The sequence below is a fragment of the Dendrobates tinctorius genome, unplaced genomic scaffold (genome assembly GCF_039654945.1).
Source record: "Dendrobates tinctorius isolate UK_male_01 unplaced genomic scaffold, ASM3965494v1 ptg000144l, whole genome shotgun sequence".
Taxonomy (NCBI): Eukaryota; Metazoa; Chordata; class Amphibia; order Anura; family Dendrobatidae; genus Dendrobates; species Dendrobates tinctorius.
The window spans coordinates 3,991,480-4,018,022 of record NW_027361811.1 but is presented as its reverse complement, the minus strand read 5'-3'; the positions used below and the strand labels follow the sequence as shown (position 1 = coordinate 4,018,022).

Below are 26,543 nucleotides of genomic sequence, written 5' to 3'. Positions count from 1 at the left end.
TCACAGATGCTCTCACAGTATGTATTGGACCATAATCCAACAAGCAGATATACGGAACTGTATCAGAAGTGTACAGCTGTATACAATTTTTGTGCAACTAACAATCTCCGTATATGCATTTACGGAGTGTCACACACACACACGCTGACTAGGTATAAAAGTGACTGTAATGCGAACGGCAGATATACAATACTGTTGGAGAATCGGACAGCTCTATACGATGTGTGTAAGGCTATGTGCACACGTAGTTTTTTGGGTGTGCGGAGCAGGACAAAAGTCCTGCGGTTTATCTGCGGTTTTGCCCTGTGGTTTTACACCTCATAATGGATGAGGTGTAAAACTGCAGCGTTTCTGCACCAAACAATGGACATGCTGCGGATTGTAAACCGCAGCAAAACCGCGCGTAAAAATCTGCAGCATGTGCACAGCGTTTTTTTTTTCCATTGAAAATAAAGGTACTGTACAACGCAGCAGAATCTGCTGCGTTTCCGCAGAGCCAAAACCGCTGCGTAAATGCAGCAGATTTCACTATGTGTGCACATACCCTTAGGAAAATTGTCAAGCTCCGTGTATTTGTATACGGACTGACACATGCTGTCTCTGGCTAGTTTAGACCGTAATCAAACAACAGATATACAAAACTGTTTGAAAAACGGACACGACTCTAAGGTGTAGGTCTGGAAAAACGGACAAACTCCTCGGCTTTTTCTTCCAGAGTCACACCCAGATAGCTTCCATTTGTCCGTGATACCAGCCGGCACACGGTAGTGTGTGAGGAGCGTACACCGCTAGACGGTGTGTGAAAAAATGAACGCTCAGTAACTCACCAGGACAAAATAATAAAATTTGGATTGCTTTGAAAAAAGCAGTTTGAACAGCAGTGTGCACACAGCAATGCAGCTAGCAGGGAGCCTTAAAAGGCAGCCTAATCACCACCAGCGCTGCTGCACAAAAGCAAAAATCCTCCCCTTTCACTGCACACTAACTGTACAGTGAAAAGCGCTATCAGCAGAAGCAGTTTTTTTTTTTTCTTCTTCCCTGCCTAACGCTCTCCATGTTCAGAATCAGCAGCAGCACCTCTCCCTATTGTAAGATCGGCAGAAGTAAGATGGCGGTCGGCGGTCACGGCCTTTTATACCCACTTTGACTCCACACAAAGCCAGCCAATCACTTCAATGCCCTTCTCCAAGATGGTGTTGGCCGCTGCGCATGTCATCGCGTTGCCCACAGTGTGCGTCCTCCATCATTGGCTGAGAAAAGGCGCTGAAAGCATAATTTGAAACGCGACTTTGGCGCGCTGATTGGCGACCTCATGGCTGACCTCACGCTAGGGTTGGGTTTCGATCGGCGAAACACGACTTTGGCGAAAGTCAGCGATTTTTGAATCTGACCAACCTGTTTCGCTCAACTCTAATTACACATCTAGGCTTAGCAGGCATAATATAGTGATGTCATTGCACCCGCTACACTGAGATATCAGAGCTCAGATACAGAGGGAGAATTATGTAGGAGGGAACGGAGGGCTTCCTCTTTCATCTTTGCATTCAACTGATACAATTGAAAGTGTGATGCAGGTTGGGAGGTTTCCGTTGCCAGCATCGAGCCCCCATCTTAGGCCTGTTTCACATTTCAGTTATTTGATGTCAGTCAAAATCCGCCAGGATGTGAAAAAACGGATCCGTTTCCGTTGTGGCACACACAGATGCCACCGGATCCGTCTTTTGACGGATCCGCTTTAGTAGTGACTGAAATTTAAAGGAAAATGAGTCTGGGTAAAAGGAGTGAGAGAGAGAGAGAAAGAGAAAGAGAGAGAGAAAGAGATTTTGTGCCGCCAGAACGGAATTTGGGATTAAATTTCTGGCAAGAAGATTCTTCCGGGCATGCTCAGTGTCAAAAAGCGGATCCGTTGCCGGATTCCATAAAAAAACGGTTGGCAACGGATCCGCCGCCCATAGGCGACCATTATAACGAATGGCGGATAGCGGCGGATCCGTTGCTATCCGCTATTTTGATGCAGACAAAAAACGTTTCATTGTCCGTCCACTGAAGTCAGCGGACGACAACATTTTGGCGGATCCGTCAAAAAACGGATCCAACCGATGACCATCGGTCAAAATCTGCTGCTAATGCAAGTCAATGGGGAAAAAAATGGATCCGCCAAAAGAAATGCCGGATTTTTTTTTGCAAAACAGCGGATTTTGACTGATGTTAAACAACTGAAGTGTGAAATAGGCCTTACAAGCATCCCATAGCGGTCGTGTGGTCTGCCGCCATTAGCGCTGCGCCACTATTTCCAAGTCTATTGGATTTTCTGGTACTTGCCATGAGTCTCATTCGACACATGTACCATAAACTTAAATGCAAGTATCATGCAACTGTGATTTGTATGCAACTTGCCTGTGATCTGGTGTTTTTTTTCCAACAAAATTACACCTATGAAACAGTCGCATGACTGCAAGTCGTAGACAAGTTGTACAAGTGCTTTTAGGCTGGTTTCACATTAGCGCTTTTTAAGCGCACGCACGGCCGGGGGTGGCTCCGCCCCCGAGCCGGCTCTCTGCCAGGCGTGCCCGCCCCTTGCTTGTAGCGCCGCCTCCTAGCGCACAGCGGCGCCTGCGATCGGCGCACCCTATCTTTAGCATAGGGTGCGCAGATCGTGCGCAGGCCGTGCGCTAGTTGCGCTTTGACCTGCGCTGCGCACTTTTGACGGTGCGCCGTGCGCGCCAAAATCCGAAAAGTTCGATTTTGGCGCGCACGGCGCACCGTCAAAAGTGCGCAGCGCAGGTCAAAGCGCAACTAGCGCACGGCCTGCGCACGATCTGCGCACCCTATGCTAAAGATAGGGTGCGCCGATCGCAGGCGCCGCTGTGCGCTAGGAGGCGGCGCTACAAGCAAGGGGCGGGCACGCCTGGCAGAGAGCCGGCTCGGGGGCAGAGCCACCCCCGGCCGTGCGTGCGCTTAAAAAGCGCTAATGTGAAACCAGCCTTAGTTGTGTAAGGCCATGTAGTCCCAAACTAAGATGTTTGTATCAATACTATTGTCCATATAGTGTAGCTTTGGTCCCAGCAGCTGCAGGGATTGCGGTGACAAATCAATCAAAGTTAATTTACTATTACCACATTCTATGAATAAAAACCCCACCAAAATAATGGAAAAATTGCTGTTTTTACAAACCCCATCAGCCATCCATAAAATTATAAAAATGTGTTTATCATGGCATCAAGAAAGCAATACTTTATCCTGCAAAGCTAAGCCATCATATACATTAACGGTAAAATAATTATTAATTCACATTATTTTTAAGAAAACTTGAATTCATTGTAGAAAAACAATAATAATAATAATAAATTTTATTTCTATAGCGCCGACATATTCCGCAGCACTTTACATTTCAGAGGGGACTTGTACAGACAATAGACATTACAGCATAACAGTAATCACATAGATCATAACAGATACCAAGAGGAATGAGGGCCCTGCTCGCAAGCTTACAGTCTATAAGGGAAAAAAGGTAGACACGAAAGGTGGGTGGTAACAGTTGCCCTGATTGTATGGACCAGCCATAATGTTAGGTGTGTGACAGTACGGACACAGAGGGCTAATGGATGTATAAAGCATGTGGGAACATGATGCGGGGAACCTGGTTATGGTAATAACTTTTGGCTGTGCCACATAGGGATAGGTTAGGTTAATGTGTTGAGGCGGTAGACCAGTCTGAATAAATGAGTTTTCAGGGCACGCTTAAAATTGTGGGGATTGGGGACTAATCGTATTGACCTGGGAAGAGCATTCCAAAGAAAAACAATAAAAATTAAAAAAAAAAGTTTGTTTCTTTTTTTGTTGCCAAACCATAGAAAGTATAGTTACGATTCTTGGAGTTTTTTTGAGGGGTTATTTTTCAGGCAGTGTTTGAGCTGAACACAAAAAAAGTTTCAACTTTCATAACCTTCGAACCAATGGCTGTGCCTCAAAATATGCATCAAAGACGTCTACGAAAAATTGCACGTGTTTTTCCAGCTACACCCCTTTAGCAAGGAGTCAAACGCTTTGGCCGCATTCACACATTTAGATTTTTGGTCAGTATTTTACCTCAGTATTTTAGCCAAAAAACTAGGAGTGGGTGATAAATCCAGAAGTGGTGACGTGTTTCTATTATACTTTTCCTCTGATTGTTCCACTCCTGGTTTTGGCTTACAAATTCTGAGGTAAAATACTGACCAAATACTGAACGTGTGACTGTGGCCTTCGACTTGTGACAGAAGTGAAAGTGATCTCGGATACTGCAGCATGCCTCAGTGTCAGTGCAGACAAAATCTCACGAGATTGTGACAGCTGCGTGATTTCCTGCATGGAGCACACAGACAACACAGGGGGAGACATTCTGTGTATAGCAGCAGCTGTGTGATCACTGGACGCAGATAAAGCTTTACTTCACGAAAGGTATTGTTCTGTGAGCAATGGCGGCTCTGCTGGTGAACACACACAGCCCAAGGTATAGGAAGGTCAGCCTCCTCACTGCCATCATGTACCAGCCTGTTATCTCCTGCTGAATAACCTCTTACCGGCAGGTCTGTCACTCATCTAGCTGTACAGTGAGATATTGTATACCGCTTACATGAAGCAAAGTTTTATCCAAAGTGCGTGATCAGCCACCATCACAGATCATGTTCACAGAGGAGCAAGAAACCTCATGGAGCGGTTGTGGTGTTTTCACTTGTGCCGGATTTGTTGCAGAAATTTCAGCAGCTAATACTTTTCCTTTCATCGGGATTGTTTAGGTGATGAGCACATGGATTTCGGCATGCCTCATTTGGGTAAGGCTAGGGCCAGACGTTACATGTCCCCAAGACTCGGACGAGTCGAACGGGCAAAATGTTTTGGAGGAGAGCAGAAACTTTACAAGACCTGCCATCTTTCCACCCAGAATCCACCTGAAAAAGTGCCGCAGAAGCACCCCATAAAATGAACATAATGCATAGCAACGTCAAAAAAACAAACATTCTTTCATCCCGTGTCCCTTCTATTACACTCTTCAGGATTCGGAAACCCTGAAGCAGTTAAAAGGAATGACACGCTTAGTGTATGTGCACACGGTGCGGATTCTGCTGTGGATCCGCAGCGGTTTTGGCAGCTGATTCTGCTGCATTGTAGAGTACCTTTATTTCCTATGGAAAAAAAAAAAAAACGCAGTGCACATGCTGCGGGTTGCAATCCGCAGCATGTCAATTCTTTGTGCAGTTTTCGCTGCAGTTTCACACCTATCCATTCTGAAAAAAAAAAAGGGAGAGAAGCCAGCGCCGCTTAAGGATAGAACGCATAGCATGAAGTGCATATGCACATAATATCTAACTGTATTCAAAATGAGATATTTGGAAAAAAAATTGATCAATTCAATTGAACCGCGCCAAGGCAATCTCGTGGGGGGTCCTACTCTACGTTTTTAATAAACACTGTGCCGTATGGCCTCCTAAATACATTAAAAGCAAGACCACATTAAGTGCAATCCGTACCTGAGCATATCTTGATCGCTCCCATGAAGCCAGATAAAGCAAGTGCAGATGAAGGCCAACCAGGTCAGAATGTAGACATGTTAGGTTTAGCCTCCACACATTGCCCAACCAGGAAACATGGATGAAGGGCGATGCAGGTTCAAACACAGGTGCACAATTAAAATTTTTTTTTTGCCAAATATCTCATTTTGAATACAGTTAGATATCATGTGCATATGCACTTCATGTTATGCGTTCTAACCTCAAGCGACGCTGGCCTCTCTCTTTTTTTTTTTTTGTATGTTGGTATGTGGCTAACCACCACTTTTGCCGTGCGTGCTGGGTTATGATGGCCATGTTTTCTGTGTTCATTGTGATGGATCTAGGCTGCTGTGCACACACACAGCAGCCCCGCCCCAAGCTTTATTTAATTGTGCATCTGTGTCCGAGCCTGCATCGCCCTTCATCTATATGTGCTGGTCGGGCAATGTGTGGAGGTTTAACCTGATATGTCTATATTCAGACCTGGTTGGCCTTCATCTGGCTCCATGGGAGTGATCCAGAAATGCTCGGGTACGGATTGCACTTAATGTGGTCTTGCTTTTAATGTATGGCACAGTGTTTATTAAAAACGTAGAGTAGGACCCCCCACATGAGATTGCCTTGACGCGGCGGCTCAATTGAATTGATCAATTTTTTTTGCCAAATATCTCATTTTGAATACAGTTAGATATCATGTGCATATGCACTTCATGTTATGCGTTCTAACCTCAAGCGACGCTGACCTCCTTTTTTTTTTTTTTGTATGTTGGTGTGTGGCTAACCACCACTTTTGCCGTGCGTGCTGGGTTATGATCGCCATGTTTTCTGTGTTCATTGTGATGGATCTAGGCTGCTGTGCACACACACAGCAGCCCCGCTGCTTAGGCGCACTGCTCCTGCTTAGGCGCACTAGTCAGCCCTGTTAAGGGCAGAGCTGAGTCCTGCAGTGCGCAGGCGCTGGACCTCTCCAGGTGCCTGCGCACTGTAGTTATTTGCTCTGCCCTTAACAGGGCTGACTAGTGCGCCTAAGCAGGAGGAAAGAAGAGGACGTCACCGTTAGAAGATGGGAGGTGCCGGACTGCGATACCCATCGGACTAAAACCGGACCCAGACCGCCCCTGGGTGAGTTTAATATAACTCATTTTTCTTATTTTTCAGGTTACATACGGGATTATCTACAGCCCCCCCCATTCTTTTAAACTATTTTTGTTTAAGTTTTGTCATGCTTCAATAGCCTCCATGGGAGGCTAGAAGCTGCCACAACTCTATCCGCTCAGATCGCCTCTATGTAGCAAAATTGCTGCATTGCTATGAGCACCAACCACAGGGTGGCGCTCATAGCAATCAGGCATCAACAACCACAGAGGTCTGTTCAAAACAGCTGACATGTCCCGGCTTCGATGCGGGCTTACCGCTAGAACCATCATCAAAGCAGGGTACTGCCATTGGACGTACTATCCTGTCCAATGGCAGTAAGAGGTTAAACTATAACTAACACCCGAATTAACATAATATTTTTACTGAATGGTTCTTGAACTCTGGAGCATTTAAAAGAAGAATTTAGAGATTGAACATGAGCACAGCAATGTCGTTTTTACATTTCTGAGCATATGTTCATACAATTTTTTTTTTTAGAACTTTTTCAGGTGGGTTCCAGGTGAAATCCGACTGTAAAAGACTTCTTGTACACATACCCTTAGAACTTGTCTACACAACCGATTTTCTAGGATGAGTGCTATCCGTGCTTTTATGCATAGCACTCATTCCTATAATATTTTATCGGGCTGTGCACATGTCCAAGTTTTTCTTCTGAGTGGGCCATAGAAAAAAATCAGAGACCTGTCTGAATTTTTATCTGAGTGTCAGTTAAAAGTCTATAGGTCTGTAAAACAAAAAACAAAAACAAAAAAAAAATCAGACTGCACTAGGATGACATCCAAGTGCAATCCGATTTTCACAGAATGGAGAAGGTGGAGGAACTTTTTTTTTTTTTTTTTCTCCACTGAGGTAAAAACTGGTGACACTGATCAAACAGTGATTAGAGTCTGATCAGAATAATAGGACTCTTTTTCTTGTTCCTGTAGAGAATGGATGTGTGACCTAACCTTGGGGTGTGTTCAAACTGACTCTTTTTGTTGAGTTTTTACAGCTGAAACACCAAGTTTTCATTTTTTGGAAAGGATTTTGCAGAGTTTTTCCCCAGTGACTATGTGCCCACAGAGTTTTTGTAACAGAGAGGTTTTGGAGACTCTCCAAATATTACTCAAAAGTGCTAAAACTCCACAAAAATTTGGAGTTTCTGCTCATTTTTTTCTTTAAAAAAAAAAAAAAAAAAAGCTGCATTCCGTGTGCACGTAGCCAGTGACTGCTTCAAAATCTCAGCAAAAGACTTTGTGCGCAGAACACCTTTTTTTCAGGCTACAGAGTCCACTGAGGTTTTCTAGGCATATCCGCTTTTCCTCAAGTGGCATTACATACCATCCTTATTTTGGGCCGATTTGTCATCCGCGTCTATTCCCTATACTTTCCAATACAGTGGTGAGCGGCTTCCTGGCAGAAGCCACTTGAATAATGAGCATGCTGCTTCTTTTAATTGCTTCATGGCTTTGCAAATCCTGGACTGGATAAAAGTAATAGCAAAAGACTGAACATGTGCGCAACAATGTCCTATTAAGGCTGGTTTCACATTAGCGCATTTTCAGCGCGCGCACGGCCGGGGGTAGCTCCGCCCCCGAGCCGGCTCTCTGCCCGGCGTGCCCGCCCCTTGCTTGTAGCGCCGCCTACTAGCGGACAGCGGCGCCTGCGATCGGCGCACCCTATCTTTAGCATAGGGTGCGCAGGCCGTGCGCTAGTTGCGCTTTGACCTGCGCTGCGCACTTTTGACGGTGCGCCGTGCGCGCCAAAATCAAACTTTTCGGATTTTGGCGCGCACGGCGCACCGTCAAAAGTGCGCAGCGCAGGTCAAAGCGCAACTAGCGCACGGCCTGCGCACGATCTGCGCACCCTATGCTAAAGATAGGGTGCGCCGATCGCAGACGCCGCTGTCCGCTAGTAGGCGGCGCTACAAGCAAGGGGCGGGCACGCCGGGCAGAGAGCCGGCTCGGGGGCGGAGCTACCCCCGACCGTGCGCGCGCTGAAAATGCGCTAATGTGAAACCAGCCTTACATTGCTGTGCAGAATGCTCACTTATTGCAATGCTTTTTCAAACGGATTCCAGACATAATCTTCCTGTACAAGACATCATGTGAACCCTAAAACAGTGGGAATTAAAGCAGCCAAATCAGACACCTCATATGTTAGCCGCAATTCACACACACCTTCTATAGAAGTCTTTGTTGCATGCAACCTATTATTAATAATACAAAACCTACAAAAGACAAAATGAAAAAACCCTACTATAATTAAATAAATAAAAAGCAAAAGTGCATTTAGGCTGTGTGCCCACGATGCGTTTTCTTAAGCATTTCCGCAGCGTTTGAGCCGGATCAGACGCTGCAGAAATGCTTAAAAGATGCATCAAATTAATTAGCATGCGTTTTTGGCTTTTTGTGCCAATGCATGCGTTTTTAACCGCTCAGGAATCGCTTAGCAGCTAAAAACACAGCATAAGCGTTTTCTGGGAAAGGGGATCCTTTTCCTGAGCGTTTAAAAACGCTAGCGTGGGCACATAGCCTTAAATCATACAGAGTTCTTAGTAATACTGTATTTGATCAAACATCGCATAAAAGCCGTCCCACCATCGACAAGGTGACTCAGTGGCAGTCCTACACTGTCTAGTATTAGTAACCTTATCAGGTGTCAAAGTTGACTTCTGTGTGAAAAAGGGCAGACAAGGACCGGGTCCCAACCAGTGGACACCAGTCAGGGGAAGCCTTATATACAATTTCCAGCTCAGGAGAGGGAGGCCACACCCCAGCTTGCACAGAATGCAAAAATACAAAGAAAAAACACAAAAATTGAGCTTGGTTTGAGTTGGTACACATGCAGCACATAAATGCATGTTCACATGTTTTTTTCTTTGCATTTTTGCATTCTGTGCAAGCTGGGGTGTGGCCTCCCTCTCTTGAGCTGGAAATTGTATTTAACCCCTTCCTGACATCAGATGTACTATCCCGTCCATGGGACCCAGGCCCCTATGCCCATGGACGGGGTAGTACGTCTAGTGCGATCAGCGGCGCCCACGTGGTGAGCGCCGCTGATCGCGGCCGGGTGTCAGCTAATTATCACAGCTGACACCCGGCACAATGTGTCAGGGGCGGTCACGGACCGCCCCCGACATGTTAACCCCTTGCACACCGCAATCAAACAAGATCGCGGTGTACCGGGGGTTAAAGGGAAACATCGGCAGGGCGGGGGCTCCCTCCGTGCTTCCCTGAGCCCCCCACGGCAGCGCAATGTGCAGCGCTGCTGCGGGGGGCTCCTTCCCTGCATGCCCCCGAATCCTAGATGGCGACGGGGGCCTTCGGGGGCCTGCAGGGAGCTGGCTTCCTCAGTGCCTGCAAAGCGCAGGCATGAGGAAGTCTGCAGCAGTGCCTGTGACAGATCGCTGATCTGTCACAGTGATCTGTGATGTGACAGATCAGCGATCTGTCACAGGACAGTGATGTCCCACCAGGGACTATGTAATAAAGTTGGGAAAAAAAAAAAAAAAAAAGTGTTAAAATAATATTAAAAAAATCGCCAAATAAATTAGAAAAAAAAATATCCCCCCAATAAATCCATTTTTTTGGAAATAAAAAAAACAAACCATAAAAGTACACATATTAGGTATCGCCTCGTCCGTAACTACCTGCCCTATAAAACTGTCCCATTAGTTAACCCCTTTAGCGAACCCCTTAAAAAATAAAAAACGAAGCAAAAAATTTATTATCATACCGCCAAACACAAAATGCAATAACGCGCGATCAAAAAGACGCATATAAATATCCATGGCACCGCTGAAAACGTCATCTTGTCCCACAAAAATCGAGCCACCATACAGCGTCATCAGCGAAAAAATAAAAAAGTTATAGCTCGCAGAATAAAGTGATGCAAAAATAATTATTTTTTATATAAAATAGTTTTCATTGCATGAAACCGACAAAACAAAAAAAGACCTAAATGAGGTATCGCTGTAACCGTACTGACCCGAAGAATAAAACCGCTTTATCAATTTTACCGCACGCGGAACGATGTAAATGCACCCCCCCAAAAGAAATTCATGAAACTCTGGTTTTTGTTCATTCTGCGTCCCAAAAATCGGGATAAAAAGCGATCAAAAAATGTCACGTGCCCGAAAATGGTACCAATAAAAACGTCAACTCGTCCCGCAAAATTAAGACCTCAAATGACTCGGTGGGTCAAAATACGGAAAAATTATAGCTCTCAGTATGTGGTGATGCAAAAACTATTTTTACAATAAAAAGCGTCTTTTAGCGTATGACAGCACCAAACATAAAAACCCCGCCATAAATAGTAAATCAAACCCCCCGTTATCACCCCCTTAGTTAGGGAAAAATAATAAAATTAAAAGGTATTTATTTCCATTTTCCGACTAGGGCTAGGTTTAGGGTTAGGGATGAGATTAGGGTTAGGGGTGTGTTGGGGTTAGGGTTGGAGTTAGAATTGGGGGTTTCCACTGTTTGGGCACATCAGGTGCTCTCCAAATGCAACATGGCGTCTGATCTCAATTCCAGCCAATTCTCAGTTGAAAAAGTCAAATGGTGCTCCTTCCCTTCCAAGCTCTGCCATGCGCCCAAACAGTGTTTTACCCCCACATGTAGGGTATCAGCCTACTCAGGACAAATTGCAAAACAACTTTTGGGGTCCAATTTCTCCTGTTACCCTTAGGAAAATAAAAAATTGGGGGCAAAAATATCATGTTTGTGGAAAAAACCGATTTTTTTATTTTCACGCCCGGGCGTTATAAACTTCTGTGAAGCACTTGGGGGTTCAAAGTGCTCACCACACATCTAGATAAGTTCCGTGGGGGGTCTAGTTTCCAAAATAGGGTCATTTGTGGGGGGTTTCCACTGTTTTGGTACATCAGGGGTTTTCCAATCGCGACATGGTGTCCGATCTCAATTCCAGCCAAAAACGTCAAATGGCGCTGCTTCCCTTCTGAGCTCTGCCATGCACCCAAATAGTAGTTTACCCCCACATGTGGGGTATCAACGTACTCAGGACAAATTGCACAATAACTTTTAGGGTCCTGTTACCCTTGGGAAAATAAAAATTGGGGGTGAAAAGATCATTTTTGTGGAAAAAATGATTTATTAATTATACCGCTGTACGTTATAAACTTCTGTGAAGCTCTTGTGGGTTTAAAGTTCTCACCACATAGCTAGATAAGTTCCTTGGGACTAGTTTCCAAAATGGGGTCACTTGTGGGGGGTTTCCACTGTTTAGGTACATCAGGGGCTCTCCAAACGTGACATGGCGTCCGATCTGAATTCCAGCCAATTTTGCATTGAAAAAGTCAAACGGCGCTCCTTCCCTTCTGAGCTCTGCCATGCGCCGAAACAGTGGTTCCCCCCCACATATCAGGTATCAGCGTACTCAGGACAAATTACACAATAACTTTTGCAGTCCAATTTCTCCTGTTACCATTGGTAAAATAAAAAAAATTGAACCTGAATTATTTTTTTTGTGAAAAAAAGTTAGTTCATTTTTTTTTAAATATTCAAAAAATTCCTGTGACGCACCTAAAGGGTTAATAAACTTCTTGAATATGGTTTTGAGCACCTTAAGGGGTGCAGTTTTTAGAATGGTGTCACTTTTGGGTATTTTCTATCATATAGACCCCTCAAAGTGGCTTCAACTGTGATGTGGTCCGTAAAAATAAAATGGTGTTGCAAAAATGAGAAATCGCTGGTCAATTTTTAACCCTTATAACTTCCTAACAAAAAAAAATTCAGATCGGACGCCATGTCACGTTTGGAGAGTCCCTGATGTACCTAAACAGTGGAAACCCCCTACAAGTGACCCCATTTTGGAAACTAGACCCCCCAAGGAACTTATCTAGATATGTGGTGAGAACTTTGAACCCACAAGGGCTTTACAGAAGTTTATAACGTGCAGCGGTACAATTAAAAAATCATATTTTTTCCACAAAAATGATCTTTTCACCCTCAATTCTTATTTTTCCAAGGGTAACAGGACCGTAAAAGTTATTGTGCAATTTGTTCTGAGTACGCTGATACCCCACATGTGGGGGTAAACCACTATTTGGGCGCATGGCAGAGCTCGGAAGGGAAGCAGCGCCATTTGACGTTTTTGGCTGGAATTGAGATCGGACACCATGTCGCGTTTGGAAAACTCCTGATGTACCAAAACAGTGGAAACCCCCCACAAATGACACCATTTTGGAAACTAGACCCCCTAAGGAACTTATCTAGATGTGTTGTGAGCACTTTGACCCCCCCAGTGCTTCACAGAAGTTTATAATGCCCGGGCGTGAAAATAAATAATTCGTATTTTTTCCACAAACATGATCTTTTAGTCACCATTTTTTTTATTTTCCCAAGGGTACCAGGAGAAATTGGACCCCAAAAGTTGTTGTCCAATTTGTCCTGAGTATGCTGATACCCCATATGTGGGAGAAAACTACTGTATGGGCACACGTCGGGGCTCGGAAGGGAAGTAGTGACGTTTTGGAATGCAGACTTTGATGGAATGGTCTGCGGGTGTCATGTTGCCTTTGGAGAGCCCCTAATGTACCTAAACTATTGAAACTCCCCACAAGTGACCCCATTTTGGACACTAGACCCCCCACGGAACTTATCTAGATGTGTGGTGAGCACTTTGAACCCCCAAGTGCTTCACAGAAGTTTATAACACTCGGACGTGAAAATAAAAAAATCATTTTTTTCCACAAAAATGATATTTTTGCCCCCAATTTTTTATTTTCCTAAGGGTAACAGGAGAAATTGGACCCCAAAAATTGTTTTGCAATTTGTCCTGAGTAGGCTGATACCCTACATGTGGGGGTAAAACACTGTTTGGGCGCATGGCAGAGCTTGGAAGGGAAGGAGCACCATTTGACTTTTTCAACTGAGAATTGGCTGGAATTGAGATCAGACGCCATGTTGCATTTGGAGAGCCCCTGATGTGCCCAAACAGTGGAAACCCCCAATTAAAACTCCAACCCTAACCCCAACACACCCCTAACCCTAGCCCTAACCCTAAGGCTGTGTGCACACGCTGCGGATTTTGCTGCGGTTCCGCATCGGTTTTGGCTGCTGCGGACTCGCAGCAGTTTCTGCTGCGGTGTACAGTACCATGATTCCCTATGGGAATCAAAAACCGCAGTGCAGACGGTGCGGAATTTTCCGCGGTTTTCAATCCGCAGAAAGAATTGACATGTCAATTCTTTCTGCGGATTCTCCTGCGGTTTGCCATCTCCTCTATCGAGGAGATGAAAAACCGCAGGACAAAACCGAAGAGCAATCCGCAGGTAAAACCGCAGGTCTTTTGACCTGCGGTTTCACCTGCGGATTTTACAAAATCCGCGCGGATGAATCCGCACCTAATCCGCAGCGTGTGCACACAGCCTTACCCTAACGGGAAAATGGAGATAAATACTTTTTTTTTAGTTTTATTATTTTTCCCTAACTAAGGGGGTGATAACAGGGGGTTTGACTTACTATTTATGGCGGTTTTTATGTTTGGCGGCTGTCACACGCTAAAAGACGCTTTTTATTGTAAAATAGTTTTTGCATCACCACATTTTGAGAGCTATAATTTTTCCGTATTTTGACCCACTGAGTCATGTGAGGTCTTATTTTGCGGGACGAGTTGACGTTTTTATTGGTACCATTTTCGGGCACGTGACATTTTTTGATCGCTTTTTATTCCTATTTTTGGGACGCAGAATGAACAAAAACCAGCGTTTCATGAATTTCTTTTGGGGGGGTGCGTTTACACCGTTCCGCGTGCGGTAAAATTGATAAAGCGGTTTTATTCTTCGGGTCAGTACGGTTACAGCGATACCTCATTGAGGCTAGTTTCACACTTGCTTTTTTTTGCAGCGCGTTTTTCCCGCAAAAAAACGCATTGAAAAAACGCATACAAAAGCATACAACTGCTGCGTTTTTTTCAAGCATTTTTATGAGCATGCATGAAAAAAACGCAGCGTTTTTATGCGTTTGTATGCGTTTTTAGTGCGTTTTTACCGCGTTTGCGTTTTTTTCCAACATTAGGTGGCCCCTCACACTAACCCAAACCATGACTTTACTAACCCTAACCCTGACCCTAACCCTAACCCTTAACCAAATCATACTTAACCCTAACCCAAACCCTAAACCCTAACTAACCCTAACCCTGACCCTAACCCTAACCCTGACCCTAACCCTTAACCAAACCATACTTAACCCTAACCCTAACCCTGACCCTAACCCTTAACCAAACCATACTTAACCCTAACCCTGACCCTAACCCTAACCCTGACCCTAACCCTTAACCAAACCATACTTAACCCTGACCCTAACCCTTAACCAAACCATACTTAACCCTAACCCTAACCCTGACCCTAACCCTTAACCAAACCATACTTAACCCTAACCCTGACCCTAACCCTTAACCAAACCATACTTAACCCTAACCCTGACCCAAACCCTAACCCTAACCCTAAACCCCCTTAACTAACCCTAACTCTAACCCAAACCCCTAAATTCCATGGTTATCAAAAAAAACCGCATGTGCAAAAAAACGCATACATGAGCATGCCAGTGCGCACATATGCGCATCCATAGGCTATAATGGCCATTTTTAGCGCAAAACGTGCGCATATGTGCGCATGCGCTTTTTTGCAGGGCCAAAAAATGCAACATGCTGCGTCTGGAAAATACAAACGCACACCCCAAAAAAACGCAGCGCATGAAAATCGCATACATGCGCTTACCAGCGCGCAGGTATGCGCACCCATGTTAAATATAGGGGAAAAAACGCATGCGCACATATGCGTTTTTTTCCAGCGCTAAAAAACGCAAATGTGAAACCAGCCTTAGGTCGTTTTTTTATGTTTTTGTCGGTTTTATGCAATGAAAACTATTTTATATAAAAAATAATTATTTTTGCATCGCTTTATTCTGTGAGCTATAACTTTTTTATTTTTTCGCTGATGATGCTGTGTGGCGGCTCGATTTTTGCGGGACAAGATGACGTTTTCAGCGGTACCATGGATATTTATATGCGTCTTTTTGATCGCGCGTTATTACACTTTTTGTTTGGCGGTATGATAATAAATCATTATTTTTTGCTTCGTTTTTTATTTTTATTTTTTAAGGGGTTCGCTAAAAGGGTTAACTAATGGGACAGTTTTATAGGGCGGGTCATTACGGACGCGGCGATACCTAATATGTGTACTTTTATTGTTTTTTTTTTTATTATTTCCAAAAAATGGATTTATTGAGGGAATATTTATTTTTTTTTTTCTAATTTATTTGGCGATTTTTTTTAAATTTATTTTTACATTTTTTTTTTTATTTTTTTTTTTACTTTATTACATAGTCCCAGGTGGGACATCACTGTCCTGTGACAGATCGCTGATCTGTCACATCACAGATCACTGTGACAGATCAGCAATCTGTCACAGGCATTGAAGAAGACTTCCTCTTGCCTGCGCTTTGCAGGCACTGAGGAAGCCAGCTTCCTCAGGTCCCCGAAGGCCCCCGTCGCCATCTTGGATTCGGGGGCCTGGAGGATAGGAGCCCCCTGCAGCAGCGCTGCACATTGCGCTGCCGTGGGGGGCTCAGGGAAGCACGGAGGGAGTCCCCTCCCTGCCGATGCTTCCCTTTAACTCCCGGTACACCGCGATCATGTTTGATCGCGGTGTGCAAGGGGTTAACGTGTCGGGGGCGGTCCGTGACCGCCCCTGACACATAGTGCCGGGTGTCAGCTGTGATAATCAGCTGACACCCGGCCGCGATCAGCGGCGCTCACCAAGTGGGCGCCGCTGATCGCGGTAGACGTACTATCCCGTCAACGGTCATACGGGCCCGGGTACCGTGGACAGGATAGTACGTCGGATGTCAGGAAGGGGTTAAATCATAATGACATAATGAGCACAACTGTACGTGTATAAAATTCTAAGTGTTTTTATTCTGTTTTTAGTTTTGTGCCATTTTGTTCGTGTTTTCAGCTGATTTTGGAGACTGTGATCTTCTTGTAACTTGTGAGGGTTTTTGTGCGTTTTGTGTGTGTTTCTAAAGTTTCCTAAACTATACTTGACTCACATTCTGAAAATATCTTGAAAACATGAAATCTTATTCTGAAAGTCATGCAACTTCAAGTTAGCAGAAAGTGGTTGACATATTGTAGACTTGTATTAGATGTGATGCAGCATTAACCTCATAGTGCCAAATGGTCAACTTTTACTAGTAGTTAACAGTTTGCAAAATTGTATGACCACTTTCATGAGTGTAAACATGGGCGGACATACCGCTGGTTCAACCGGTGCGACTGTGCGACTGCACAGGACCCGGGAGACAGCGATGGAACGGGGACCGGTAAATATTGATCTGCTTCCCGTCCTCCCCTGTCATACTCGCCCCCTCCTGGCACACAGTCTCTTCAGCCCCTTCTTCCCGCACGATCTCTGCGTCCCAGCTGTTCCTGCAGTCAGCGGTCACGTGGTACCGCTCATTAAATATGCGCATATTCATAAGTTTAATGAGCGGTACGCCGTGGACGCTGAGATCATGGGGGAAGCAAGGGCTGAAGAGACTGTGCCAGGAGGGGGTGAGTATGATCTGACACCTCCCCCTCCCCCGCCGACCCCGTATATGACTCGTGTATAATCCGAGAGGGGGACTTTCAGCCCAACAAAATAGGCTGAAAATCTCGACTTATACACAAATATGTACTGTAATTATTTGATCCCTTGCTGATTTTGTAAGTATGCCCACTGACTAAGACATGAACAGTCTATAATTTTGAGGGTAGGTTAATTTTAAGGGTATGTGCACATGGTGCGGATTCTGCTGCGGATCCGCAGCGTTTCTGCAGCTGCGGGTCCGCAGCAGATTTAGGTGTGTTGTACAGTACCATTGTTTTCAATGTGTGAGGTGCCAAGGGGAGAGGTACTAGAAAACAGGTATGTTTCTCCCCGTTTCATTTCATATGTCTCCCTGTACTGATGATGAAGCCAGTTTATTTCACTGTAATCCAGTCCTGGTTTCCTTAGTGATCAGCATGGAAAGGACTGGTAGTTCCCTCTCCACTAATTCAATCCAGGTTTTGGTTTCCTGACTGGTCCAGCTGATATAATCAGGAGGAGCTGGAATCTCTCAGTCTATCTCGTCTGCTGAGCTGGGAGCTGACACAGTAAGATAACATGGACTTGTTTGCTGTTATATAGGTTTATTTTGTAGTTAGCCTGCTATTGTTAGTTAGTGGCCAGACGGCCTTAGATGTTTTATTTCATGTTTGGCATGTGTAACATTGGATAACAAGTGTGCACAATAAATATGCCGTGTCCATATTGCTAGTCTGCTGAAGTGACTTCATAGCCACACGCTTGTGCCAAAGCAAAGATCCCAGCTGAGCTATCTATTCCCCACAAATGGTTAACTAGAAAACGCTGTGCACATGCTGTGGATTTTTCCGCGCGGTTTTGCTGCGGTTTACAATCCGCAGCATGTCAATTCTTTTGTGCAGAAACGCTGCGGTTTCACACCTCATCCATTATGAGTAGTGTTGAGCATTCCGATACTGCAAATATCGGGTATCGGCCGATATTCGCTGTATCGGAATTCCGATACCGAGTACTTATATTTTTTCAATATCGGATACCGGAATCGGAAGTTCCCATAATGCAATGAGCCACTGTTGTGGCTGTGATTGGCTGCTGAAATGACGTCATCATGATGCACGGTCTGTGCGCATCATGATGCACGGGCCTGCCGGGGGTCTGTACCGGCTGCCGGCGGTCTGTACGGGCCTGCCGGGGGTCTGTGTGTGTGTGTGCAGGCAGTAGTAGTCCTATATTCCTCCGCCACTGTAAAAAGTCCCTAGTCTCACTTTATGGCAAAAGCTGCGTGGGAACTTTCTCACACAGCAATGCCAAAAGTGAGACTAGGGACTATTTTTTTTTACAGTGGTGGAGGAATACAGTGCGGAAGGATACCTACCTCCCGTCATTGGATTCCTGGAGCCCCTAGAGAACGGTCGCATCAGCTGATGCTGCTGTTCTCCATGGGAGATCGTCGTGGGGCACTCACTCGTGGATTTCTGCGGAACAGGGAGTATTTGGTGGTTTGTTTTTTTCATGTTTTTCATAGATGACACTGGCTTCGGAGAACAAGGTGACAAGTAATGGTGAGTATGTACTCTGTTATATGTACTGTATGTCTATATGTATGAATGTATTGTATGTAGTATATATGTAGCATGTTGTATGTATGTTGTATGAATATTGTATGTATGTAGTATGTATGTTGTATGAATGTTGTACGTATGTATGTATGTTGAATGTAGTATGTATGAATGTAGTATGAATGTTGTATGTACGATATATGTATGTAGTATGTATTTTGTTTGAATGTTGTATGTATGTAGTATGTGGGTTTTTTTTTTTTTACATTCAACACATTAGCCGGATGATGGGACTACTACTGTCCCATCATTGGCTAATGTGTCAATCACTGTCATTGTAGCAGGCATCGCCCGATGGGACTTGTAGTCCCATCGGACGATGCCTGCACACACACACACAGACCTCCCGGCAGGCCCACGCACAGTGTCTGCCCACGCACCGCCCACACTCCCCCCCCCCCCCCCCCCCCCCCCCTTGAACTGGATGTACAAGGAAAGAAAGGGTTTTTTTTTAAATCCGATACTTCTGTCCCATTGACTTAAATGGGACTTCCGGTATCGGAATCGGCGATACCCGATACTTTTTGTGTATCAGGCCGATCCAATCCGATCCGATATTTCTGGATATCGGATGGTATCGCTCAACACTAATTATGAGGTGTAAGGGTGTGTGCACACGCTGCGGATTCTGCTGCTGTTCCGCAGCGGATTTGGCCGCTGCGGGTCCGCAGCAGTTTTTGCTGCAGTGTACAGTACCCTTATTCCCTATGGGAATAAAAAACCGCAGTGCAGACGGTGCAGATTTTTCCGCAGTTTTGAAACCACAGAAAGAATTGACATGTCAATTCTTTCTGCGGTTCCGCTGCGGTTTGCCATCTCCTCCATTGTGGAGATGAGAAACCGCAGGTCTTTTGACCTGCAGATTTACCTGCAGATTTTACAAAATCCGCGCTGCCAAATCCGCACCCCAATCCGCAGCGTGTGCACATACCCTAAAACCGCAGGCAAATCCCAAAAACTCTGTGTGCACATACCCTAACATTGAGAGAATAGCAAAAATAAAATCCAGAAAATCACATTGTATAAATTGATTTGCATTTCCTCTTCTGCTGGTGCTGGGGCAGTGCTCCTGCAAAAAACTTCTTCGGGGAAGTCAGTCTCCTGTGTTTTGTTTCTCCAAACTGTTTTAACCGGCTTAGCAAAGCTATACCATTAGGGATAATAAGCTTCTGGCCAATAAGATGGCGCTTGACGAATGGCGACATCTACTGCAACGCGCCAGCTCTCCAGTATTAATGTACACAGGCTATAAAAATGCAGTATGATCTTTCTGCAGTCCACCCAGCTGTTGAATCATCATCAAGCTAGGTGGGCAGTCTTCTTTGCTCCTAGTTACTTAATCACATCTCTCCAGGATAAGCTCGGGATGAGGCGCAATGGGTCTACACCCAATAGTGTTTCATTTTAAGGTGAATGTGCAGTCAAAAAAAATCGCTTTTTTTTAGTTTGCAACATTTATAAAAAATACATTTAATATAACTTAAGCAATGTTTTTTTTTTTTTTTCTTTTGTTCCCATTTCACCAAATCAAAATAAGTAACTCACACTGACTATTAGGTCTTATTTTAGACTTGCCATATATACTCAAGAATAAGCCGAGTTTTTCAGCACATTTTTTGTGCTGAAAAAACCCTCTCAGCTTATACTCTAGTGAGGATCCCAGAAGACGGAAGGCAGAGCAGCAGGTCACATTAGGCAGGAGCTGGCTGCGGCTAAAGCCTGTGCTTACTGCTAAAGAGAATTGAATATTCACTGTGCTGGCAGTGAATATTCATTTCTCTGTAATAGCATGCACAGTGTCAGCCGCATCCACCGACTTCCAGCGGGGGCCTGGCGATCATGTGTGCCTTCTACTTAAGAGAAATGAATATTCACTTCTCTCCACTCCAATAGGCGTGGAGGGCAGTGAATTTTCATTCCCTTAAGTAGTGGGCACACCTGATCGCCTGGCTTCTGAAGTTTCTGGCATCTGAACAATAAGGATGGTTTATTTTTTTTAATGTTTTTATTGATTGGGCCATGCATACAAGGATGGGGAAGAGGAGGCCGTGCAGGCCAGGATGGGGAAGAGGAGGCCGTGCAGGCCTGAGTTTGTGGCTGAATTGGTCTGGGTGTACAACAATCGGGTGCACAACATGACTGGATATACACCCTACTGTTCGGCCGGAAGGGGAGAGAAGTCACAGAGCTGGAATTGGATCCAAAGGATGACTACCCCCAGACGGGGGTGTCCACCTAGGTCCGCGAACATCGTCATCGTCTAAAGACTCTCCATCAGCTTGTGCAGACCAAGTTCTGGTAACGTGAACATCATGAAGTGACTCCCCTGCGAGGGACAGCTTTTCGGGCCGGGGCCGCATGTTGGTCCAAGACAAACGTCCTCGAGGCAAACTGGAGTGTCGGTGGGAGAAGACCCCTTATCGGGTGAAACGCCGAATCGGATCTGAAGGTCCTATCTGTGAAGTTCAGCCTGAAGGGGAATAGGATGCTCCCACTTGAGCAGTTCATCGGAACATGTGTCCTTGCTTGTCACGGGATCCCGATCAAACAGAGAGAATGCTAGTTGTTCCTGAGGCGCTCCCCTTCACAGCTGTCGATGATGAGGGAGAATTCTCCGACCTGCCGACCCAGAAGAGGAACAGGAATTTGAAGCTCCCGAATTGGCTGCTCCATTAAATATGGGCGCGTCCCCATCCTCCACTACCCAACCTGACTCCACTACCCCGCCTGTTCCCACTACTCAACCTGATTTACGTTGTACAGAACAGACAATAGTAGGAAGACCACCCAACCGATGCGAACAAGACCAATTTATTTGGCAGCGGATCATTCAGGAGAGGGAGGAACGTCTACTGCAAGAACTCTTGCCTGTGGAATGGCAAGCTAAAGGAGAGGGGGAGTGTAAGAAGGACCGTGCCGCGGGTGCCTGTTCTGTGCCGGTTCCGAAACTGTCGGGGCTGTCTCCTCTGTTGTCCGGAGGAAAGCTTAATGGACTGGACCTTGATTGCGGAAGCAGGGGGCGTGGTTAAGGGGGAACAGCTTCAGCGCGCATGAAAACAGGCAGATTTGGTGGGAACAGAGAGCGCGCGGCGGGGACCGGTGAGTGCTCCAGCCCTGGAACATCCGTACAGTGCTCGGGCACCACGGCCGCCACTGGCAGAGACTGTGAGGAGAGACGTGCAGTGTGCCCGTTGGTCACCACGAAACGAGGTGCCAGACGATCTGGGCCTGTGAGTACCATACGCGTGCCGCCTAAGAGAGACCGGGTGCGGGATCGTCATTTGCACCCTGATTCCCCAGTTTATATCTGCTGGAGGGGCAGCGGAATGTACAGGAGACGAATTGTTGCCAGAAGATGGACCCACCTTATCTTTAGGACCCCCCACCGGACAAGTGCCACGCCGTTGTGGACATCATCTCCTGCTTCGTGATTCATCCTATCCTGGCCAATGTCTGACAGAATTAGTGACCCAACAAGAACTGTGATACCCTTTCTGCTGTTCTTTAACTTTGCATACTGTTTATACTTTGAACTGCTTACGCCTCTGTTAACCATTTTCCTCCCTGCGTGGAGTATTCCTGTTAAAGTAAAGTTATTAACCCTTGCTCTGCCTTCTGTCTGTCACTGCATCCTGCAACCTGCTCACACAGCTTCAAGTGGCCTCTCCTCCTCTTCCTCAACATCACACCCAGTACAGTCCACAGATGTGGCACCCAAATTCCTCTTGCTTCCCCCCTCGTCCCAACTATCCAACCGTTCAGCTGACTGTACGGAACCATAGATGAGTGAGTCTGAAGAGCTGTTCACACATTTTATGCCATGTTCATCAGAAGTGTTCTCAAAAGCTTCAGAGTCAAGAGGAGGAAATCTGCACCGATGCCCAAAATATTTTTAGCTTTGATCCGGGGCAGGAAGAAGTACGGTCCGAACAGCATCCTGACCCTTGCCATCAGACGTTTAACCTCTGGGGGGAGGTGATCCTGATGAGACTCAGATATCTGAGGCTCACGTGGACTGGACTGTGCTGTCAGGGCAAGAAGAGGAGGAGGGTGACTCCAGTGGCGAGAAATGTGATAACACAGAGGATGATGAGGTGTTAGATCCCAGTTGGCATGAACATAGAGGCACTCAGCTGAGTAGGTCATCTGAGGAGGAAGACGAGGAGGTTACTTTGCACTGTCTGTCACAGACACGTAGTGATGCAACCACGACAAGCAATGCATCCTCAGCCACAACTGTGCCTCTGACCAGCAGCATCTCCATGTCTGCAGCTCGCAGGGGTGGCAAGGGTTGCCTAGCCTATGCCTTTTTTTGACACTGAAAAGGATGAGCCAACTCACGTAATCTGCCGACTTTGCAAAAAAACACCTGAGTCGAGATAAAAAGTGACTGACACACAGGATTTTTTTGTAAAAAATCCTTCAAAAATATTAGGAAATCACTGAAAAAAGGCATAGATGCTTACCTGCCTATGACTCAAAACAATTTATTTTCAAGGTGCAGTTAGGCCCATATGGCTCTGTAACTGTGGCCTCTGTTCACACAGGATGCATTTGGGAGGCACTGGACAGTCCGCCTGATCTAAAAGTATGTGCGTTTGTAATAGCCTGTAAGCCAGATGCTCTGCATTACCTGTGTGAATTATGCCGCATACAGATTGGAATCTTTTTGTGTGCACTATTATAATGAATAATCACCCCCCTCCATGGGTTGGTAGGTTGAGAGTGATTGTTATATTGGTATTGCTGCACCTGTGTTGTTGCCATAATTAGTTGGGTCCACTGCACCCTGATAGTGCAATTGTTTTGAATTATAGGCAGGTAAGCATCTCTGCCTTTTTTTTCAGTGATTTCGAGGTAAAAAGTGCAATAATTTGACTACTACATGTATGAACCTTCACATGCGCAATAAACATGCTTTACTATGGGAACCCCACTGCGCAAAAATGCGGACCAGCGGACATCAACAACCATCAGCTGCCCATCAATCGCATCTGCTGCTTCTTCCTCCTGTGTTACCGTTCCAACTATTGAGACGCATGTCTTTCATCGCAGAACCTCTGGTTCTTTACCCGATCAAGTCACATTGATTCAGAGGTCGCCTTCAGCTGTAACGGAAGCGGACATGCCTGCTGTTTTTGACCGATCTCAGAGAACGGTCACACCACAAGTTTCTCAATCCACAGTAACATCTCTACCTGCACCTCTCTCATCGTCCAGCAGTTTTTCCGGTTCTGTGACTGCTGCTGCTAATGATGTTAACACAAATTTGTGGAAATGTGAACAGTCATGGTTGGTCTACATCTGCTGTGTTAGCTGTAGTGGAAGATGTGTCAGACCCAATTATACGATTTCTATTCTTATGATAGTTATTCCACTTCTGTGGTGTAAGGCCCTCATTTCTTTAAATGTGAATACTCCTTGTAGGATGTTCATCTGCTGGATTGGGTGTAGTGAAAGACCCGTCAATATTCTACTATTTCTACTGTGGTGAAATTGATGCCACTTTAGCGGTGTCTTCCAATAATTTTTGGAAACGTGAACACTCCTAGTTGGGTGTCCATCTGCTGGATTGGGTGTAGTGAAAGACCTGTCGGTCCCTATTCTACTATTTGCACTGTGGTGAAATTGATGCCACTTCTGTGGTGTAAGGCCCTCATTTCTTTAAATGTGAATACTCCTGGTAGGGTGTTCATCTGCTGGATTGGGTGTAGTGAAAGACCTGTCAATTTTCTACTATTTCTACTGTGGTGAAATTGATGCCACTTTGGTGGTGTCTGCCAATATTTATTGGAAATGTGATCACTCCTGGTTAGGTCTCCTTCATGCATGTTGCCTGTAGCAGTAGGCCTCTGCGACTGTCAGGCCTCCACTTCCTTGTACTCAACTACCCGTGTTACTACCCTTAGGGCCCCGTCACACATAGCGACTCAACAGCGACCCCGACAACGATGTGATCTTGTCATGATCGCTGGTGAGCTGCCAAACAGGCAGCTTCACCAGCGATCAGGACAGCGACACGCGGGTAACAAGCGACGCACATCGCTTAGTTACCCTCTGTGTACCTTAGTTACCAGCGCGCTGGTGCAGGGAGCTGGTAACCAAGGTACACATCGGGTTTCTAAGCGGCGCTTAGAAATCCAATGTTTACTTTGGTTACCAGCTCCAGCTCGCTGATCGCTGGTCTCCCGCCTGCCACACGCAGCGATGCGTGCTGGCCAGCGAGAGACCAGCGATCAAAAATATGTCCTGGCCATTTCATTACGATCAGCGATACCCGACAGGGGGGGCGGTCGCTGATAAGTGTCACACACAGCGATCTGTGAGTATGAGCCCTAATACGTATATAAGATTATTATATGAGCTATCATAAAATCATGTTTACACCCCAAATTAGGAAAAAAATAAAATAATCCAAATGTATTAAAGTAAAAAAAAAAAATGAAAAAACTACAATTTTTCCATTGAAATAGCTGTTTTTCCAACATTAACCTTTTATGAAAAATACTATAAGTTAATAAATGTCTCCTGTGTATCCAGTTTAAAAATTACCCTTTTCCTGCAAAAGTCAAGTACTTATGAAGGTACGATGACAGAAACATGAAGACAATATGACTCTTCAAATGGGAACATTCTTTATGAAGAGTGCTTCTATGTGTAAAATTAGCAAAAAATAATAAAAAAATGTATCTGGTATTGTTTTACTATATTATTTCTATCTTACAATGAATAGCATAAGAAGGAATCAAAATGCAATGAGGGAATTGCTGTTCCCTCAAAAATTAGAAATTTAAGAAAAGTTAAATGTGTTAATTGTACTCTCAAACTATACCACTTGCAAAAACAATTCCTCATGAGAATATGCTAGTTAAAATTAAAAAAAAAAAAAAAAAGTTTTGGCTCTTGGAATGTGAACGTGATAAAGAAAAAGCTTTGTTTAGGTGATCGCCTAAAAATGAATGACAATGAAATGTTTATAGAATACCGTAAGTAATATGTATTATGATCAATGGACACTAGATGGCAGGTGAATTGTACATAATGACTGGCATGAACGTTTTTCACACATCATCAGAATTTTTCTAAAAATTCTATAGAATATTTTATATAAAAATGTTTAGATGGGTAAATATCTCATTGAATATTACCTGCACCAATTTCTTACATTGCATTCTTTTTTTGCTTTACAGATTTTTTGGCGGAAGTTTATCAATGTACATACTTAGTACCACAAAAATTCTAAGTGAAATCAGTTTTCTGAAAATTTTGGCATATTTATTAAAAAAAAAAAACTGAAATGTCACATTTACATAACTTGTTACTTTTAATATTTAACCCCTTCCCGACATGCGCCGTACATATACTGATCTGCAGGAGGTGCGTTCCCACAAAAAGCAGTATATCTACTGTGGCACGATTGCGCAGCCTCACGCTGAGCGCCGCGGCGATCGCGTGCAGGTGTCAGCTGTATGGGACAGCTGACACCCCACAGCAATGCCCACGATCGCTACTAGCACGATTCGCGGACATTTAACCCCTCTGATGCCGCTGTCAGTAGTGACAGCAGCATAGGGAAGCATCGCGCAGGGAGCCCCATTCCTGCACACTTTCATCAGGCCAACGCGATGTGATCACGTTGGCCTGATGGTCTCCATGGAG

General features: G+C 45.1%; 1 protein-coding gene across 17 annotated transcripts in view; it reads left to right on the top strand.

Annotated features, from left to right (window-relative positions):
- Window positions 1-4,290: 4,290 nt before the first annotated feature.
- The window catches only part of AOPEP (aminopeptidase O (putative)), a 767,795-nt gene continuing 745,542 nt past the window's right edge, over window positions 4,291-26,543 (top strand). For 3 of the 17 annotated variants that reach the window (XR_012220366.1, XM_073545980.1, XM_073545979.1), the window contains exon 1: window positions 5,945-6,062. The gene's annotated coding sequence lies outside the window, so the exon portion shown is untranslated. Of the gene's footprint in view, window positions 4,569-5,942; window positions 6,063-26,543 lie in introns of those variants that run through there. The other 14 variants (XR_012220365.1, XM_073545978.1, XM_073545976.1 and 11 more) reach the window with 11 other exon arrangements.